Source organism: Prionailurus viverrinus, chromosome D1, assembly GCF_022837055.1.
Source record: "Prionailurus viverrinus isolate Anna chromosome D1, UM_Priviv_1.0, whole genome shotgun sequence".
NCBI classification, from domain to species: Eukaryota; Metazoa; Chordata; class Mammalia; order Carnivora; family Felidae; genus Prionailurus; species Prionailurus viverrinus.
Window position 1 is genome coordinate 15,753,505 of NC_062570.1, and position 19,514 is coordinate 15,773,018.

The window sequence follows — 19,514 nt, forward strand, 5'->3', positions numbered from 1 at the left end:
TCTACCCTTCCAGTATTTTCTCCCATACTTTCAGCTAAGATAGTCGACTCCTGTTTCCTGCTGTTCCCACCCCTTAGAATGCCCTTCCCTAAAGCAAAAAGAATATGAAAACAGAGAGAGACAAACCCTAAGAGACAAATACAGAGAACAAACTGAGGGTTGCTGGTGGAGTGTTGGGTCGGGGGTAGGGGAGAATGGGCTCCACGGGCAAGGGGCGTTAAGGAGGACACTTGTTGGGATGAGCACTGGGTTTTATACATAAGTGATGAATCACTAAATTCTATTCCTGAAAAATATTAATTAAAAAATAATAAGATTAAAAAAAAGAGAGAGAGAGAGAATGCCCTTCCCTAACGTGCAGCCAAGGTTGAAAAATGCTGTCTTTGTCCAACGACCTCTCCAGCCTACGGACTGAACTGTATGCTTCTTTCCCCCAGACTCAACGTGCACCTGTTGCCTGTCATTGGCACTGATCCGGCACACCGCACTTTCTGTTTCAGGCTCTCTTTAACAAGGCTCTCCTAGCTGAAAAGTCTCTGTGCCACCCCGTGACTTGCAAGAAACTGAGGCCGGACAGCCAGCCAGTGAGTGCTAGCTGACAGACAGATGTTTGAAGGAGCACAGCTGTAATCGCCAGGCCCTAGAATTGTGTCGGGGAGGTGTGGGGGCACCGAAAACCCGGTCCTATCAACAGCAACCGTGATGATTCACACGGATCGCACGTACCCTTGATGTTGATGTGGCATGATGAAAATAGCATTCCGCCTCTGTGATTTTCCTCCCCAGAACTCATAAGCCCGGTCGAGTCATGAGAAAAAAGTCAGACAAATCCGAGGTTGAGGGGTGTCCTACCATATGGATGACCAGTCCTCCTCAAAACTGTCAAGGTCATCAAAAAAAAAAAAAAGGCAAGTCTGAGAAACTGGCACAGTCCAGAGATGCCTAAGGAGACAAGACAACTGAGTGGAATGTGGTATTCCAGACAGGATCCTGGAACAGAAAAAGGACATTAGGTAAAAACGAAGGACCTCTGAAGAAAGTATGGACTTTAATTAATAGCAACGTATTAGTGGGGCGCCTGGGTGGCTCAGTCGGTTGAGTGCCCAACTTCAGCTCAGGTCATGATCTCACAGTTCATGAGTTGGAGCCCCATGTTGGGCTCTGTGCTGACAGCTCAGAGCCCAAAGCCTGCTTTGGATTCCGTGTCTCCCTCTCTCTCTGCCCCACCCCCACTCACGCTCTGTCTCTCTGTCTCCAAAAATGAATAAATGTTAAAAAAGTTTTTTTTTTATTTCAGTTAAAAACAAAACAGCCCCCAAGCCCATCCCATCACCTCCCACGTCTGTTCACCTTCCTGGCAAGCAGGGTGCAGCCTTGTGCCCTGTTCATGACGTCTGACGCTCCTGTAACAGAGGCCAGGCTTTTACAGCTCAGAAGCACAGAGCCAAAATCCAGCAAAGGCTTTTAAAGCTGCATTTAAAGCAAGTATTTTGAGTCTAACCAGAGGTCACTGATGGATCTGTGGCCTCCAGAGGAAAATGCAACCTGTTCCCTTGATTTGCATTTTAAATGCCCGTCAAATAAACAGTAAACATCAATTATTCTGTTTAATAACCTAACTTGAAATGACTGGCCCCTTACAAAGTTCCAAAGAGGGGCTGATGAACAGACAGCACTCTAAGCCTGGGATTAAGGAGACGGCAGAGGGCAGTGACACTGTCACAGGCCCAAGGGGCCTGAGTTACTGAATTCCCTGCACTGCCCCAAGGCGGCTATAAGCATGACAGGGCACCTCGGGCCCAGACCATCATGCTGACACTTCCCAGGGTGGCCCCTTCCTCTTGAATCCCTCTCATTGTCTTGCAGGGCCTCCCCGAGTGTCCCCCTCTCTGGGTCTGCCCCCACCCTCCTTCACTCACGAGGAGGGCGCCCCCACAGCGGAGGGCAGGAGGCTGAGCCCACAGGTCCCTGTGACTCAAAGCTATTTCTCTGGAGCCCAAACCCAATCTAGCCTGGCTGCACAGGGGGAGTGGGAGGGACAAAGGTCCTTTATTATGTAGAGAGGACTTATTATTTCAACCCAGAGGCACCTTTATCTTTAACATGGAGTTCCTTTGGGGGTAGAGACACACAGTCAAAGGAAAAAAAGAATGGACCACGCAAAGAAATAAGGCCCTTTCCTTGGAAAGGGATACACAGAGTTCACAAAGCACAAACACAGGCCTGGTTTCTAAAAATTTCCCTGGAAAGACCCCAAGCTGACCCACCAGTGGGGGCCCGGTGCCTCGCTGGCCTCCGCTATCCCTGCCAACTGTGACGATCCTCATGATGCCATCCCAGCCACTGCCCCAAGAGCTCTTCCGGACAGGACAGCCCAGAGACACAGAGCAGGGCTGTGTGGCTGACTCTGGCACAGGCCAGGGACACAAGTTGCCCAGAGTCAGGGAGCAGGACTGTTGCCTGCCGGCTGCAAGCTCAGAGGGCCCAGGCCCCTTCCCCTAGGGGAACTCGATCTTGTTCCAGGGAACCTAGACGGTGGGCGGCATCGCGTAGGAGCCCGGGGCCAGCCCCCCCCCCCCCCCCCCCCCCCCGGGCAGGCTGGGCAGACGTGAATGAGTCAGGCCAGCAATGGGATCACCTCCTCCACATGCCCGCTGACAAAGGCCCATTCAAGAGAGGCCAGACAAGCATTCCCGGAGGCAGAAACAGAAACTCAGAGCAGCTGCCAAGGCCAGAGGCCCACAGCACCCTGCCCACGGTCAGACCACAGCACCAGGCAGCTTGGCCAGGCCCCTTGCCCTTCCCCATCCAACAGCCCAGCTCCTGGAAAGCACAGCTCTGGCCTGCACGTCCCAGCCTGCAGGATGCTTTGAATGTACTCACATCGTCTTGCTTCGCAGTGGCAGGGGTGGGAGCATGGGGACAAACCCTGACCCCAGGGAAATCTGCCCTGCCTCCAGATGGCAAGGGTGGGTACATGTGCACGTTCGGAGGGACGTGCACGTGCACTGTCCCCTCCCTCCTGCCACAAGTCTTCCTTCCCCTGTTCCCGCTGAGCCAAGGCCCCTGCCTCTTCCCACGTATGCACTGCCACCACCAGTGTGTGTCTCCTCCATCAGACTATGAACTCCCTGGGGGTGGAGGCACAGGCTAGGCATCCTCGGGGCTCCAGCGCTCAGCAAAGCAGCCGCTCAGTAAATGTCGATTCCCCACTGCATGGATGTTCCGTATGATTATCCCTTGTGGTTATGATCCAATCCCAGCTCAGAACAACCCAGGCACCTGCATAGGCTTCTTCAGGAATTTAAAAACTTTCTCAGCGCCCCTCCCTTCCACTGCCTCGTTTCTGCTCTCTGGGGCTCTGTCAAACCCCACTCACCAAAACGCTATGAGTCAGCTTCCCTCCACTGACCTCAGACCTTCGGCATCCTCCAGACCCCGGATGGGGTCGAATTCTTGTTTTCTGGATTCTACCAGGGGAACCACCCCCGCCGCGACGGCGCATGGGCACGAAGGAACGCACGCCTTAGGGACGCGCAGGATGCATTCCTGGGTCTGAGCGACTGGCAGGGAGGCAGTTCTGCAGGACAAGTGGGCTTTCAACACCTCCTGGTGGGCGAGGACTTTCTCCCATATGTTCAGTTCACACATGCTCACTGGACTTTCTCCAGGTGCCCAGCACCATGCCAGGCACCGTGTGGGGGACAGATCCTGCCTTTGAAGAGGTAAGGAAGGTGGAGGGGAGGCGGCAGGCCTCGTACTCTAGGCAGAGAGTCAACAGGGCATTCAGGGGGCCCAGGGGGAGGAAAGCACTTCTGTTTACTGGGAATTAGGAAAACCTATTTGCAAGAATGAGCACTGGAGAGGAGCCTCAGAGGCTGATGTAACGACAGCGAGTTACTCCATTCCCATAATAATAATGTCATCACTGTTATTATCGTCACAGCAGCTAATATCTCCTGCTTACTACATGCCAGGCACCGTGTGAAGCACCTTACACAGCTCACCTCCGTCATCCCCATGCTCGCGTGACAGATAAGGAAACTGAGGCCGAGAAAGTTAAGAAACCTAGGAGGCATCAGAACCCAGATTTGAACCCAAGTCCGTGCGCCAGCCTCTGTTCGGCAGGCCCGAGGGAGGGCTCATTCCGGGTAGGACCTGAGCACAGGCAGACAGGAGGAGAACACAAGGCCAGGGATACCCCACCTGGGGACAACGCCCAGTGCATGGCCACACCCAGGCTACGAGAGCCTCAGTGCTGATGCCCAGGCACCTGTCCTTATCAACGGACCACCGAGAGCCACGGGAGGTGTGACGTAGCCGGACTCCGTCGGCGGCACCGCCGGTCAAGTGGATCGGGGCTGAGAGAACAAGGCAAGGGACCGTCACAATGGTCTGGGTGCCAGACTGCAGCTGGGTGAGGCGAGAAGGGGTGTGGGGACCTGCGAGCACGTGCCCACGGGAGAGGGATGGCAGGTTACGTATGTGTCAAAAAGGGAAAGTGTGTGCACGTGTGAGCCCACGTGCGCATGAGTGCCGGGCCCTTCCGGCTGAAGAAGGTTGCAGAGCCTTCCTGATGGGAGGAAGGGACGGGACAAGGCGACTGATCGAGGTGAGCAGGAGGGCTCTGAGAATGAGAAGCTATTCTTTTCACGGCTCTGCTGGGTCCTGAGACGCGGCCTAATGCATCCAAGGGACTCGGCTGACGTTTGTTAAAAGGAGGCCCAAGTCAGATATTCTGAGGGAACAGTCACATTCCCATGGCCCAGCCTGGTCCCCAGGGTCCCAGCCCCCTTCCTGGACTTCGTGCTCGCCCCCCCCCCCCCCCCCGCCAGCCGCTCTGAACATCTGAGTAACAAATGTGTTCCTGTGGGGGATCCAAGCTGACTTCAGACTTCCCCAGGTCAAGGTCTCACCTCCTCCCTCCTATTCCAGAGCAGAGACGATGCTGACAATTGGTTCCAGACTTTTGTCTCGGCCAGAGATATTTTGCTTCTCATCAGGCACAGAAAGCCCTGCTCAACTCCTGGGGCCACGGCCACAACCTGGCCAAAGGCTCTCCCTCTCGGGGATTTCACAGACCCACCAAATGGTGGCCCTGGGTCTCATCCTCTGCAGAGAACACCTCTTTCAACCTTCTACCCAGCCTGTTTTAATCCTGGCAGAACAGAACAGGTAGATCAGTGTCCAGGAGGGGCTGGCTCCTACACCCCGAGAGAAGAAAACCTAGTTTCGGCGTCTGGGACAACTCCCGTTGGACTGGGTGAAAGGGGAGGCTTTCTCCAAAGGAACCAGAGACCGGACCCTCTCCTGCTCAGCTCAGCTGCAACCCTGTATTACGAAATAATGAGCACAATTTGGCACCAGGAGAGAAAAGGGCTCTCAAGATTGTATAATCTACCAAAATTAGAGGAAGAAATGGCTTAGAAATCATGGAATCGAAACCCCTTACTGACAGAGGTGGAAACAGAGGTCTAAAATTTTGGAGGCTTTCACCTGCCTGAAATCAGCCTAAACTATTTCTGACTTTCACCAGAAGCCCAGTGTGCATCCAAAAGGGTATCTGTGGGATGAATGCACTTGCCCTTGGGCCAAAGCCAGGACTAGAACCTGGGTCTGTGCCTCCAGGCTCATAGCCTTTATGCTTCAGGCTCTCTGCCTCCAGGGACTGTGCCTGTCACGACTGGTTTGCTTCCTCTGGGGCGCTCAAGCACTGGGGCAGAAGCAGGTGGGTGATTTGTTAGACAGTGAGTCCTAGGGGCCGCCTGGCACAGTCTGCCCTCCAGATGGCAGCCAGCTAAGTCCAACAGGGCTGCGGGGCAGGGGAGCATGTGCTCTGGTTTATGGGGGATCCAGGTGGGCTGACTCCCCTAAGGCTGCGGGAAGTTTCCAGGGTCTAGGGAACTGCTCCTTCTCCCCCGTCTCCTAGCCACAACCTCCAAGAAAATACAATAGAGCAGGCTCTTGGCTCACTCGGGTACCTACCTTGGGCACCTGCCCTTTGGGGAGGGATAGCTCAGTCCACCAAGGATTGCCAGCAATAGAGAAAAGAAGGCAAGAGATGTGGGATGGGAGTGTGGTGTCACAAATCCTAGCTGAAAAGTCAGAAAGCCTCAGCCACCGCTGGGTATGTGTGTGTGTGTGTGTGTGACTTCTGAACCTGTTTCCTCGTCTTCACGACGTCCTGATTGGATGTTCCCTCAGGGCCCCTGTGACCCTCAGAAATCTAGGATTCTCTTCTTCCTCACTCTAGTGTCCCTAGTAATTAATACACAGTAGGTACTCAAAACAAGTCACTGAATGAATGAATGAATGAATGAATGAATGAAATGGATACTCCGTCAGTCCAAAGGGCAAGCGGAGGCCGGGAAGGCAATTCTTCCCTCTGGTGTCCACCCAGGTGTTCGCCCTGAACACCACCGAAGCCACGGGTCTTGGAAAAGCCCCAGCAATGCAGGAGCCCTTTGCAAACTGGCTTCCTCTCCCAGATGCACAGATATGGCCGGAGGGGCCACAGGAAGCGGGGAAATGTGCCTAAAGGGGAGAGGGTGGCCTGGACCCCCAACAGGAGCAGATCGCCGGACGCGCGCCCTCTTACTGCCTGGCTCCTCTCCTTCCAGCCCCTCCTGGCCCTGTCTCCACTCAGTCCTCTTCCTGCCCTCCCTGCACCCCTCCCCCCCGCCCACTTGCTCCCTCGCTCAGCCCTACCACCCGTCCTCCCTCGTTTGTGGAGGCTCTCAGCCCTCTGCTGGTCCCGGGGCTGCCCGATCCTGTTAGCCAGGAAGACTCAGGGGGCTGAGATGAGACCGCCAGGGTGGGCCAGGAGCCTCAGGCTTTCTCAGGGTCTGGGCAGGGAGGGCTTTAAATTCTGGTGTGTGCTCAGCCTCTTGAGGCTACTATCTAGGGGAGGGGCTCCTCTTTGAGGGAAGCTGGAAGTTGCGAATGCATTTCTCTCTACCGCCTAACCCAGCGTCCCCAGGGAGATGTTTCCTTCTGGCCTTCCCTGGGCCTTCCCTACACACACTCCCGCACAGAGCCAGATGAGGCAGGAAACTGCCCTCTCTCTTCCAGCTCGAGACTTCTCTCGAAGTACTGTGTGTGTGTGCGTGTTATCGTTGGTGTGAGAGCACACGCAATGTGGGAGTGTCATTGAGGGTCCTGTGTAGGATGAACTGGGTGTGCATGCGGTGTATCTGCGGGATGAGATACACATACCTGTAGTGTGTTCGAGTGCGTGGCACGACAGAACGCGTGGTGCGTGTGTGTGAGGGAGTGTATGCGGCGCGGTATGCACGGATGGATATGCGTTTGGGGCATTCGGGGCACGTTTGCGGGGTGTAGTGGGGGGGCAGCTGGCGCGAGGAAGCCACCGCCTGGGTTCCAGGTGGGAGCTGGCTACCCAGGGTCTCGGAGCCAGAGAAGCCAGGGATAACCAGTCTCTAGGCAACCATGTTGGGGGAGGGGGGGGAGGGGAGGCGATATGGAGGTGAGGAATGGGCAGGAAAAGGAGGGAGGCTGAGAATTGAAGAGGGGTTTCCATGGCAACTGCCAGGGAGGTCACGTGCGAAAGGCTAAGTTGCGGAAACAGATACACACATCCACGCATCCACAATATGAGGGCGGCGGGCCCCCGGGGCGGGGGTCCTTCCGTAGAGGACGGGAGCGGCGCACTGACCCACCTCCAAAACTGGAAATCCGGGCCCAGCCGGAGGGCCCAACGCCGGGGAGACAAAGGAAGTGGAGGAAGAAAGAGGCCACAGCCCCCCCCCCCCGCCCCCCCCCCATGTGTGGGGTTTGGCAGCCGGGGCCTGACCGGGCCCAGTTCTCCAGCACCGCCGCTCCCTGCGCCCACCCTCGGGTGCTTTCCCGACCAGCCACCACTTGTAAGAGCCAGAAGCAAGCGCCAGGAGCCAGAGCCGCCCTTCCAACTGTCCACGGAAGCCCAGCAAGACACAATGGGGGAGGCTCAGCCAGGGCCGGCCCTGCTGGGGAAAGGGGCTGGGCGTGAGGAAAGGAGAGAACCCGGGATCGGGGAGGCCCCCTGGAAGAAAACAGGACTGCATAAACAAGAAGGAGGGAAAACAACTGATGCAGACATTCTCATGAATCCACGCTCGGAACCCCAGCCCTTCTTTACCTCCCCACCCCACCCCCCGCCGCCCCCCAGCCCCTTGCCCACCGCCCTGCCCCAGCCCCCACGCCACCCAAGCACCAAACCAGCCGTCCCATTTTGCATGGCTCCGTGTGTCTACACTCGCCTCCAGCCACGTCCCCGTCTTCACATGCCCACGCTCCACTCAAGTGTCCACGGCCGCCCAGTAACAAAGGGGAGGCTCCCGCTAGATCGGGGTGGGAGCTGCCCCTTCCCCTTCTCCAAAACACCGTAGCCCCACGCCCCGGGCAGAGGCGAGGGCGCTGCCGTCACCGGCTTCACCCGCACCCACCGCCTGGCCGGCCTCCCCCGCGAGAGGCCACGCTCCCCTTCCGACGCCCACCCCCCCCCCCCCGGGTTTACAGCCCCCAGCGCGTTCCCGCCGCCGGGGCTGCCGGGGGCCCTCGGGGGCCGCTCACACCCACCGAAACAAACAAAACGCGGCAGCTCCCGGCTCCGCCGCGCTCGGTCCCCACCCCGGCCTCCTGCCGTCCTCGGAAGAAGCACCCAACTTTGCCTCCCGCCGCCGCCGCTTACCTGCACAGCGCGGGCCCCTCGGAGACAATCCCCGGAGGACGCACGGAGTCCGAGGAGCTGGGAGTGGCGGGGCTGGGGGCAGGGCGGTGGGAGAGGCTCTCGCGTGTTTCCCGCCTCCCCTCCTGCGCAGGGCTGGGGCGGGCGGGAGCGGCGCGGCCGGCGCGGGTGGGAGAGGGGGGCGGGGCTCGGCCGGGCCGGGCTCCGGGAAGGGCCGCCGCGGTGTCACCGGGGAGCGTGGCGCGTCCGGGGTGAGGGTGGGTGCCTCTGGGGGGGGGGAGTGGGGGGGGGGGGCAGGCCCCGCTCCAGAAGCAACAGGAGACGGCCGCCGAGGGGGCGGGCCCGCGCCCGGGATCTGCCGCCAGCTGCTGCTTCTTGGTTTTCCTCCGGGGACGGTGGGAAGGCAGCGAGACAAACACAATGACAGAGCTAGTGTCTCTCCGAAATAGTAAACCGAGGGGAACGGGGAAATAACCCAGCACCAGACACAGCAACCCACGTTAATTGGGAGCCTTGGCAATTAGGGGGAATGTGTACTGAAAGCATGAATGGCTGTGTCGTAGGCGCCTGAGCCCGCCCTGGTTGTAGCTGTCATTTTCAGCTGGAGCCAGGTGGGGGGCGCTCACCCGAGTGACAGGTGTGCTGCCTAGAACCTCCTCTTCAGGGCCCCTCATCCTGGTCCCGCCAGGTCGCAAGACTGCCCCCCCCCCCCAACCCAGTCCTCAGGGTCCAAATTTAAGATGACATCTGAATTTCAAGATGTAAATCCTGGCCCTGCGACTCTCCCCGGGAGGTAGCCTTGAACAAATCGCTAAAGGAAGCTCTTGAGCCTCAGTTTCCTCACAGATGACGATGGCTGGGTTACACTCACCTCCTGGGAGGCTTAGCCCAGGAGCTCAGAGTGAGTGCTCAATAGTCCGGTACAAAGGCCCTGAGGCAGAAGGAGCAAGCTGCTCACTCCTCAGGGCTGTGAGCAGCAGGGCTTATAAGAGGGGAACAAGTCGGGCAGGGGCAGAAACCAGAAAAACACAGTAAAGGCTGGCTGGCCACGCAGTCGTAGCCGGGAAGTCACGTTGCCTGCCATGAGGCTGTCAGGGTGAGAGGGGTTTCCTGAGAGAGACTGGTTGTCCACACCTAGGCGGGACCACAGAGACTTTCTTACAGACCCTGGGACAGAGGGATATGGCCAGGAAGAGACCCAGCCCCACCTCCAACACCCCCAGCTCCCAGCCTCAGTATTTTCATCTGCAGAATGAAGGAGACTAGCTAATTTTTAACAAATGAGAAGTTCTCAAAATCCCAAGGCAGGACATACTCAAGAATTCAAAAAGGCTCTGCACAGATGTGGACGCCATCAAGGAGTACTGAGAACAAGTGGGTAGCCCCCCCTCAGGGAGACCGGCAGGGGGACAGCTCCGACCCGTCGAGCACAGGACCTTGGACAAAACGGGCATGGTTCTGGGACAGTCCCCAAGTTCTGTGGGTGCCTCCGAAAGCTAAAACTCTAAGGCTGGCTCGATCCTGGCGAATCCACGGGTCTTGACGGGGACCAAGTAACCTTTCTGTCCCTGTCTTTTCCTCTACAAGTGAGACCTTGGTGACAGCTGTCCTCCATTGTCTTCTGCTCTCGGTGGGGGGGGGGGGGGGGGGGGGAGAGACGAAACCACACCACTTGGTAGGCTCATGTCCTTGGGCAAGTGGACTCGTCCTTCCCAGATGCCCTTAGGTGCCATTTGGGCCATTTCTCTGTGCTGCTTTTTCAAAGTCCCCTACTGGTGGAGACACATCAAACCCAGGGCTTGGCACACCTGTTGGGGAAAAAGGAACCCCAAAGCCAGGTCACCTGGAGTACCAGCCCCTTTTCCGCCAGAGAATTCCAAGGCGTTTGGCCACACGACTTCCTGGGGACACCTGCCGCCACGCCTGCCTGGCAAAAGGCTGCAGAGGTAGAACAGGACCTCCGATCCCTGGAGGAAGGGCCACGGCTTGCCTCTCAAACGGTGCTTCTTCACAGTCCCTCCAGGACCACTGAGGAAGAAGTGTGGGGCGGCGTAGCTATGATCCCGCTCAAGCTTGTTCTAGGAAGGGTAGCATCTCCCTCCAGGGGGAGAAAAGAGGGATCCAGCCCCTATGAAATGTGGGCGTGAGTCAGGAAGGGTCACCAGCTGTGCTGTTCCTTCAGCGCATTTATTGATGTGAGGAGCCACTCTGCCCTGGGCCAAGCTCCAGGATCCAACAGTGAAAGGAAAGTCAGGGTCCCTCGTGGCTAATGGGTGAGACAGATATTTATCAACTGGTCCTACAAATAAGTGTGCACGTAAAACCTGGTCCAGAGCCCTGAGGATGTAGCATTTGAAAAGCAAGCCAAAGGGTCAGGTGGTGTTAAAAGAGAGGAGGTGAAGGAGCCAGGAATTGGAAGGACAGACAGGAGTGGGAAAAGATTCTGACATACCAACGGAAGCAACGTGTGCAAAGGCCCTGAGGCAGAAGGAGCACGGCACGGAAGGAGCCACGGTGGCCCTGGAGCAGGGGTGACGGGTCGCAGAAGGAGACAGATGCCAGATCAGGCAGGCCTGGTAGTTCCTGGGCAAATCCAGCTTTTATCCTCAGGAAACTGGGAAGCCACTGAAGGGCGGTAGGAAACCCGTTGCAAGCGAGAACTGGGGAATGGCTAGCTTAGGATGCAGGGGCCGCCCCTCAATGAGGAGCCAGGGGCTGCGAGGAGAGCGGTGCCCGTGTAAGGCTGAGACACGGGGCCTGGCCCCCAAATGAAGAGCACCCTGTTTCTCGAAAGGCGCTGGAAGCAAAAGGAGAGAGCCGGGCAGGGGTGCATGGCCATGGTGGAAGTAGGGCAAGAAAGGACAGAAACCGTTTCTAGAACGCTCCCCAGGCCTCCAGAATCGGAGGCAAAAATAGCTCTTCAGCGTGTCGGCACCAGGGCCACGCAGCCGCTGACCGGAAGCGGAGGGCCAGCGGGGAAAATGAAAGCGGCAAGGCCCGGAGTCTCGGGGAGAGATTCCCCACCTCTCCTAGCAGGTACCCCTCCAAAGTGGCTTTTGAGGTACCGTTTCGTCCTGGGGTGCAGACTGTAGGCTCAGAGCAGCTCCGCCAAGTGCTACTTTGGATCCTTTCCCGCTCACTTTGTAAATTATTCTTTAATGTTCATTTATGTTCTGAGACAGACACAGAGCACGAGCAGGGGAGGGGCAGAGACAGAGGGAGACACAGGATCCGAAGCAGGCTCCGGGCTCCGAGCTGTCAGCCCAGAGCCCGTCGCGGGGCGGGGCTCGAACCCACGAATCGAGAGATCGTGACCTAAACCGAAGTCAGACCTTAACCAACTGAGCCACCCAGGAGCCCCCATTCACACTCACTTTGAATGTACCTCCCCCAACCCCAGACAAATGCCGAGCCCCCAAACCGTAAGACAGGACTGTTCTCTTACTCCTGGGCTGAAAGAGCTTGCTCACTCCCACAATGCTCCTTGACCCTGGTCTGTTCCACCCTCCCTGACCTTTCTTTCTAGACCCCCGTCAGCTTCTCCCTCAAGCAGCTTGTGTTGGGGCCTTTGTTGCTTTACGCAGTTCCTGGACAATCCATTCCACAACCGTGGTTTTCATCCATTTAGGGCCGATGGCCCCGCACTCTCCAGCCTGGTCCTCACCCCAGAGACCCAGAGGAGTAATCCCCAGGGACCCAGCCCTGCTCATGCTGAATCCAGCACCCGACCCCCACCCCCAACAAAGACGCTTCCCCTCCTGTGTCTTTCTTGAGTCCATCAATGGCACTGCCCCCACCCAGTCACTCACCCAGGAAGGCACCTGCCATCCTCACTCCTCTCCCCTGACTGCTTGGGTTCTAGATCAGGCCCCTCTGCTGCCAGCCTCCTGCTGGAGACTCTGCCTCAGTCTCCCCACCCTCAGGCTGTCAACTCTTTGGTAGTAGTCATTCTCTACAACTCGGACGTGATTCAGACCTTCAGCAGTTTCCTGCTTTCTGCACACCGCAGCCCGACTTTTCAACACGACGCTCAGCCTTTACAGCCCAGCACCCACCTACCTTTTCTGCTTCGTCTCCTGACCCCACCCCTTGCTCTGCCTTCCCCATCCCATCCCCGCCCCTGTCACCCCAATCCTTGCAAATGCTGTCCCCCAGCCCAAGAGGGCCACTCAGTTATCCAAATATGCTGCCCCCTTGGGGCGCCTGGGTGGCTCAGTCAGTGAAGCGTCTGACTTCGGCTCAGGTCACGATCTTGCGGTTCATGAGTTCGAGCCCCCCGTCGGGCTCTGTGCTGACACCTCAGAGCCTGGAGCCTGCTTCGGATTCTGTGTGTGTCTCTCTCTCGGCCCCTCCCCCACTCACGCTCTCTGTCCCTGTCTCTCTCTCTCAAAAATAAACATTAAAATGAAAATTCAAATATGCTGCCTCCTGGCCTGCCCCCCAGATCTTTACTCGTAGAGTTTCTCTGCTTAAAACATCCCCTCTCCCTTCTCTGCCTGCGAGAACCCTACCTAGCCCGCAAAGCTCAATTCAGACGTCGCCTTATTGACATTAAGGCTGTTTTGTCCATGCTGTCGGGAACAGTGTCGTGCCTTACACGTATAAGGGTACCTATCAGAGTCCAAATTTTGGTGGGTATAATTGCACATCTGCTGCCCTAACGGAACAGGAACTCCTTGGGGTCAGCCCGGCCTCTCGCTCCATCTGAGACCCCCGTGTCTTGCCTGGTGACCCAACCAGCCAACCTCTCCAGATTCATTTTGGACACTTTCTTCCCCCACTCTCCCAGCGATCTCACAGCCTAACCCAAGCCTGAAGATCTGCCCCCTCCCACCTCCCGCCCTGCCCCCGCCACACACTGGTACCCCGGGGCCTGCACCACACGTGTGCCCTGCCATTGTTTTGTCCTCTCTTCGCAAGGTGACGGGTCGGAGTAGCGGTGTTGTTGAGGCCACAGGTAGAGGAGAGGTGAGCAGTGAGCCTCACAGGGTTCCCAGGCCAGGCCGTCTGCAGAGGTAGAGCAGGAGACCCTGGCACTGACTTTGGGGGTTGAAAAGCAGGACTTCTCCGCCGACGTGTGGAGCCGCAGGGACTGGGGAGGATGTCAGACACAGCAGGTTCCCCAGACCAGATCGTCGCCTTTTTCTAACCGAGGTGCGTGTGTTCTGTGTAAACTACTCATTTTCCAGACTCTCTAGGGGTGTCCATGTGACCCAGTTCTGGCCCAGGAGATAGCAACAGAATTATATTAAGAATTCTAAGAAAGACATGTGACTTTCGCCCCTGGGCCCTTTTCTTCTCCCTCCTCCTCCTCCTCCTCCCCCTCCCTTTCCACCTCCTCTTTCCCCTTTCCCCCCTCCTCTCCTCCCTCCTGCTTCTCTACCTCTTCCTCCTCACCCTCTTTGGTCAGAAACCTGGGCGTGATGCCTGGAGGTAAAGCAGCCATCCTGCCCCCCAGAGTTGCTGTCACCTGAGAAAATTCAGCCCCCATTACAGAAAATGGACCGTAGCTGGTTTTCTGTTGCACGCAGCCAACACAGTCCCAACTTGTCCAAATAGGATGGAACAGCTGGGGGGAGACAGCCTGGCATCATGGGAAAGCAGAAATTGAGCACGAGCGAAACTCCCCCCCCCGCAGGATCTCTACCTGTCAATCCCAGCCCCACTCACACACGCGTGACACATGCTAGCACGTCCAAAGAGAAACAGACACCAGCCCCTCTCTTCCTGGAGTCGGTCCCCCATTTTCCCCTCCCTTAGCTACCTGTACCTCAGGATCTTGATTTTTGAGAAAGGGAAGAAAGCAGAGGCAGGCAGAGTGGGGGAAGTCTGAAACAAAATTTCTCCCTGTCTTCCCACAGGAAAACTATAACATATGTCAGGAAACAAGGCATGCCAAAGCATGCATGAGATTTGTTTCTAAGTGAAAAATCCACCCCGGTCCCATTAGTCTGGAGAACTAATTCTGCCTGATTAACTTAAACTTGTCTTGTGAGTGTGAAGTTCGCCTCAAGGTGCCAATCTCTAATTACGAGCACGCCTCTTCCAGAGCCGCTCGTTATCCAAACGGGGCACATGACCGCTCCTCTCCCCAGCTTTTCCACGCTGCAAACATGCACCCATTTGTCTCTTCCCGGTGAATGCAAATGGGAGAAAACGAGTGATGTTGCCCTTTGGAGATAATGACGTTGGGGATTCAATACATAATGGCTCCCTAGACAAGACCAGAATAGATTCCCGTTTCTGCTTTCCCCTGTGCACAGAGAAGCTGACAGCCTTTTAGCATAAGCAGGCGTCTGAACTCCCCACCCCTCCCTGAGTGCCTGGCGCCAACGTTTGCGGGGCGAGGCGCCTGTTTATCATCATATACTTTCTTCCAACCCCCTGGATCCAGGCTCAGAACAGAGGCCAGAAAGAACCATAGGGACACAGCAGGGGCCTCCATTCAGTCTTTAGACCAGCCCCGCAATCAGACGATACCCCACGAGCCCAGTCACGTTTCCAGGCTGGAAAGACTCGAATCCACTTTTTCCCTGTTGCCTCCTCCCCACCCAGCCCCTCCCCAAAGCCCAAGCAAGAGTTGAGGGAAGCAATAAAATGTTTTGGGGCTGGCTGGTTTGCTGAACTTTATAGGGAAATCATGCAAGGCCTGCAGATGAACTTCCAGGAGAGGAGAACAACTTCCCTGCAGGGCGAACTCAGGGCCTACTGCATTTCTCCCAAGGAGCAGACGGCACTAGCCCGAGGCCTGGCATCCCGGGGCTGTGGCTGGCCTGTCGCGGGAAGCGGGTTCATTTCTGATGACAAGGGGCACCCAAGAGGGACGCCGAGCAGGTCAGCAGACCGCTTGCCTGTCTCGTCGGTTTCTAACAGACTCTTGGGTCCACTGGCTTCTCTGTCTCTCTCAACCCTCCTTCCATTCCGTTCTCTCTTTGATGATGTCGTTCATGTAATTGCCTCCCAGACCAAAAGCATATTTGATGTCCACCGTTTAAAGCATTATCTCTATTGATTTTCACTTTTCAGGTCTTGGATGGAACCTAAGATGTGGCTGACAGGAGGGGATGGGCCTACAACTCTCACCATTCTGGCCATTTATCCTAATATTAAACATTTATAGAGCCCTGGAACGCAACTCCTTCCTGGCACATTGTTTAAAAGAGAGTGTGCAATTGTCTTCCTAAGTTTAACTCAGAAACTTCAGCTTCCGAATCGGGAGGAGGAACACAATGATTTTGACCCAGGGTTAGGGTTAGGGTTAGGGTTAGTCACCTAAGCCGGGTACTGTTGGACGGTGAGTAATCTGAAGACAGGAAGGGTGTCTAGCTTATGTTTTCTGTCTGTCTTTTGGGGGGAGTTGTTTGTTTTATATTTTATGTTTTTAACAGCCATTCCCTGACACCTGCCAATATAATTGGTGGATGATCAGTATTTACTGATGCAAAAGATTAGAGTGATATTGACAGGGGGCTTCTGGGCGGCTCAGTCTGTCGAGCGTCCGACTCCAGCTCAGGTCATGATCTCACTGGTTCATGAGTTCGAGCCCCGCGTCAGGTTCCGTGCCGATAGCTCGGAGCCTGGAGCCTGCTTCGGATTCTGTCTCTCTCTCTCTCTCTCTCTCTCTCTGCCCCTCCCCTACTCCCACACTCACTCTCTCTCAAAAATAAATAAAAATTTTTAAAAATTTTTAAAGAAAAAGAGCTGTAACTTCTGCTGTAGGTGTTTGGAACACCACCTCTTGGAAGCCAGCCGCCTTAGAAGATGTCAGACTACCCTGCTGGAAAGAGATGGAGAGAGACCACATGGAGAAAGGCCCATCCCAGCCGAGGGCCACCCGCTGCTCGACCCTGACCACCAGTCACTCAGCTGGGCCCTGCCCGAATTCCTATTCCTCAGATCTTGAGTAAATAAAATGGTTGTTGTTTTTTTAAACCATTACTTTGGGAGCATTTTGTTTTGCAGCAAGAGACGACTCAGGCAAGGTGATTAGGCCCCACCCCAGGCCCATGAATCTGATTCTCCAAGAGCGGGGCCTGGGCCTCAGCTTTTTAACAGAAACTGCCTGGGACCGGGAAAGAGCTGAATACCCCCATGAACTGCTTCATACATGGCTCGCAGACTCAGTGGGTCTGAAGTCCTGGAGTGCACAGGAGCCCGGAACAGGGACACACACAGCGAGAGAGACAAGGCCACGTCTTGGAAGAAACAGGGCACGAGAGAGTTCTGCGTGCAGAGCTCTGAACAGAGCCACAGGATGGATATCTGAGCTGGATGAGACCTCTCTCCCAGGATTTCCATGTCATAACTGAGAAACATACACTTTCTTAAACTCATGGTAAATGAGTTTTAAGAAACATACACTTTCTTAAACTCATGGTAAATATCTTAACATGTTAACTAGGCCATGTACTTGTGAGTACCGATTATTAATGTCCCAACTAATCCAGGGTAAGAGAAAAGATCAGAATAAGAGGTGGAACTAATCTAGGCTGCCTTCCTGGAAGAGTTGACCTTTGAAGGAAGAGGATGGAGGTTTGGGGTAGAAGAGTGAGCCCAGGCACAGAGGTTGGAATGAGATTGTGGCAAATACAGTGTGAGCTACTTGGCAGGTTCAGAGAGGCCTGCCGGCGGGGGGGGGGGGGGGGGGGGGGCGGTGGCTCAGTCAGTTGGGCATCTGACTTTAGCTCAGGTCACGATCTCGCAGTTCGTGAGTTCGAGCCCCGTGTCGGGCTCTGTGTTGACGGCTCCGAGCTGGAGTCTGCTTCGGATTCTGTGTCTCCCTCTCTCTCTGCTCCTCCCCCACTCATGCTCTGTCTTTCTCTGTCTCAAAAATAAATTTAAAAAACATTAAAAAATTCTTTAAACAAAAAGAAAGTAAGAAAGAAAGTCCTGCTGGGAGGGAATAGGGAATTAGAAGATTCCATCCAGGGTCAGTTTTCTTATCTGCTTCCTCCACCAGCCGAAGAGAGACAGGGCTGGCAGCCGCCCAATTGGGAGGGCCTATGACCCGGACTTCCTGAGTCCCCAGCTGCCCCCCTGTGCTGCTAAGAAAGCTGACTGGGACCTGGGAGAGAAGTGGCCCCCAGAACTATTTCTGTGAGGCCAAGTCTTCTCAACCCAGTGTTGGGGTTCTTCTCTCTCCCCTTCTCTCCCCTCGAAGCCCAGCCCCCCCCTTTATCATTAGAGGAGGCCCAGAGATACCACCCAAGCGAGTTTATTTTTAGCTTCCCTTTCTTCCCAAGAGCTGCTGTGCACAGAGCACATAACTTAAATGCTCCCAGCTGCCCTCTGCTGAGGATTGAACAAGAGAGAAGGGATGCTGCTCGTAGTAGGAGAGGTCAAGGCCAAGCAGAGAGAAGAACTACCCCTTGGGTCAGGGTGGGCAAAATGAGTGAGTTTGGTGAATTTATTTCTTTGGCAAATAATTCTCGCTCAGTGGACAAATCAGGAACGCTGTCTGCAGTTTCCACGCCAAAGAACAGGTTCTTTCGGACAAGTAGTAAGAGGCTAGTAGAATGAGAATTAGAATCCAGGACTGCTGGTCTCGAACAAGTTCCAGACTTTTCTGAGTGTCCGTTTCCTCATCGGGGAAGGTGGTGGTAACGAGAGCCTTCATTCCGTGGGGTTGTTGTGGGGACTCATGGCGAGACCACACGGAACATACCTGCTGCGATGTCTGGCAAGGGCAGTTACTCAACGAACGTCTATTTCGTGACTTCCTGCACTAACTGAACCCACGTTGACTAGCCCCACGATACGACTCGATCTTTAACTCCCACCTGCTATGGACCTAGCACATGCCAGGCACGAAACTAGGCATGTTACACACCTTGTCACACAGCAACCTTGAGACCTAGGTGTTCCTTACCCCCATTTCCCTGTGGCCCTCTTCACGGTGAGCTCCACCCCGTGGCAGCCGTTGTGACAAAGGGACAGAGGGAATGCAGAGACACAAGACAGCAGCGACTGTGGGGTCCAAGTAACACGCCCTGGGCTTCGGACCTCTGTACGTTTGCAGATCACCAGGACACCGGGTGTTCCAGGAGGGAGGAAAGCACCGCTGGCCGCCCCAGGTCTCGGGGACCCTGATCAACCCAACTGAACTCACTGAGCTGGCTCGGGTAGTGCGGCCAGCGAACTGCGTCTCCAGGAATTAACACAAATGCCACCGCCAGCTGGAAGTGAGCGTTTCCCATGAGGCTGGCACAGCGCTGATGAGTTCCCATGCATCACCTCCCTTAGCCCACACAGCAGCCCTGCGATGAAGATCCCGTGATCACCCCCATTTCCGAGACAAGGAAACCGAGCCCGAAAGAACCGAAGCAGCTTCCCCAGCGTCTCTGAGTTGATAAGGGGCCGAGCCAGGACGAGAATCTGGGTGCAGATCGGATACATGTTTGGGGTTTTGTTCAGTGAAGATACAACCTTAGTGCCTGGCTTTCGGGCATCCTGGCCCCTTCTTCCCACGAGGAGATCCTGCTCTCTGGGGCTCCCACCGTGCACAGTCCTATGTCACAAGGACACCGTCTCATGGCCACCTGCCACCCGCACCCCCTGCCCTGTGTGGCCCGAAGGCCCTGGCGCCCACCCCACCCTCTCTCTCTCTCTGCACACCCAGTGTCATTAGCCAGGGACTGGCCAGAAGTTGTTCTCTTTGCCCTGGGAATCTGGCTAGGGGCGGTGCAGGGAGGCATTTTTCCACTCTGAATAAGCCATTTCTCTTGCTCTCCCATTGTGAATTTCCTGCTTCCTGCACCATTGAGATTAAATTTCTGTCTGTAATAAAAGAAGGGCGCCTTGTGGCTGCTCTTCCCGGGGACTGGTAAGA

At 55.8% G+C, this 19,514-nt stretch overlaps 1 protein-coding gene across 3 annotated transcripts in view; it reads right to left on the minus strand.

Moving 5' to 3' along the window:
* FXYD6 (FXYD domain containing ion transport regulator 6) overlaps positions 1–8,920 on the minus strand; it is a 31,697-nt gene extending 22,777 nt beyond the window's left edge. Inside the window, exon 1 of one of the 3 annotated variants that reach the window (XM_047877096.1) lies at positions 8,690–8,920. The gene's annotated coding sequence lies outside the window, so the exon portion shown is untranslated. Of the gene's footprint in view, positions 1–8,258; positions 8,327–8,689 lie in introns of those variants that run through there. The other 2 variants (XM_047877095.1, XM_047877094.1) reach the window with 2 other exon arrangements.
* Between the last annotated feature and the right edge of the window lie 10,594 nt (positions 8,921–19,514).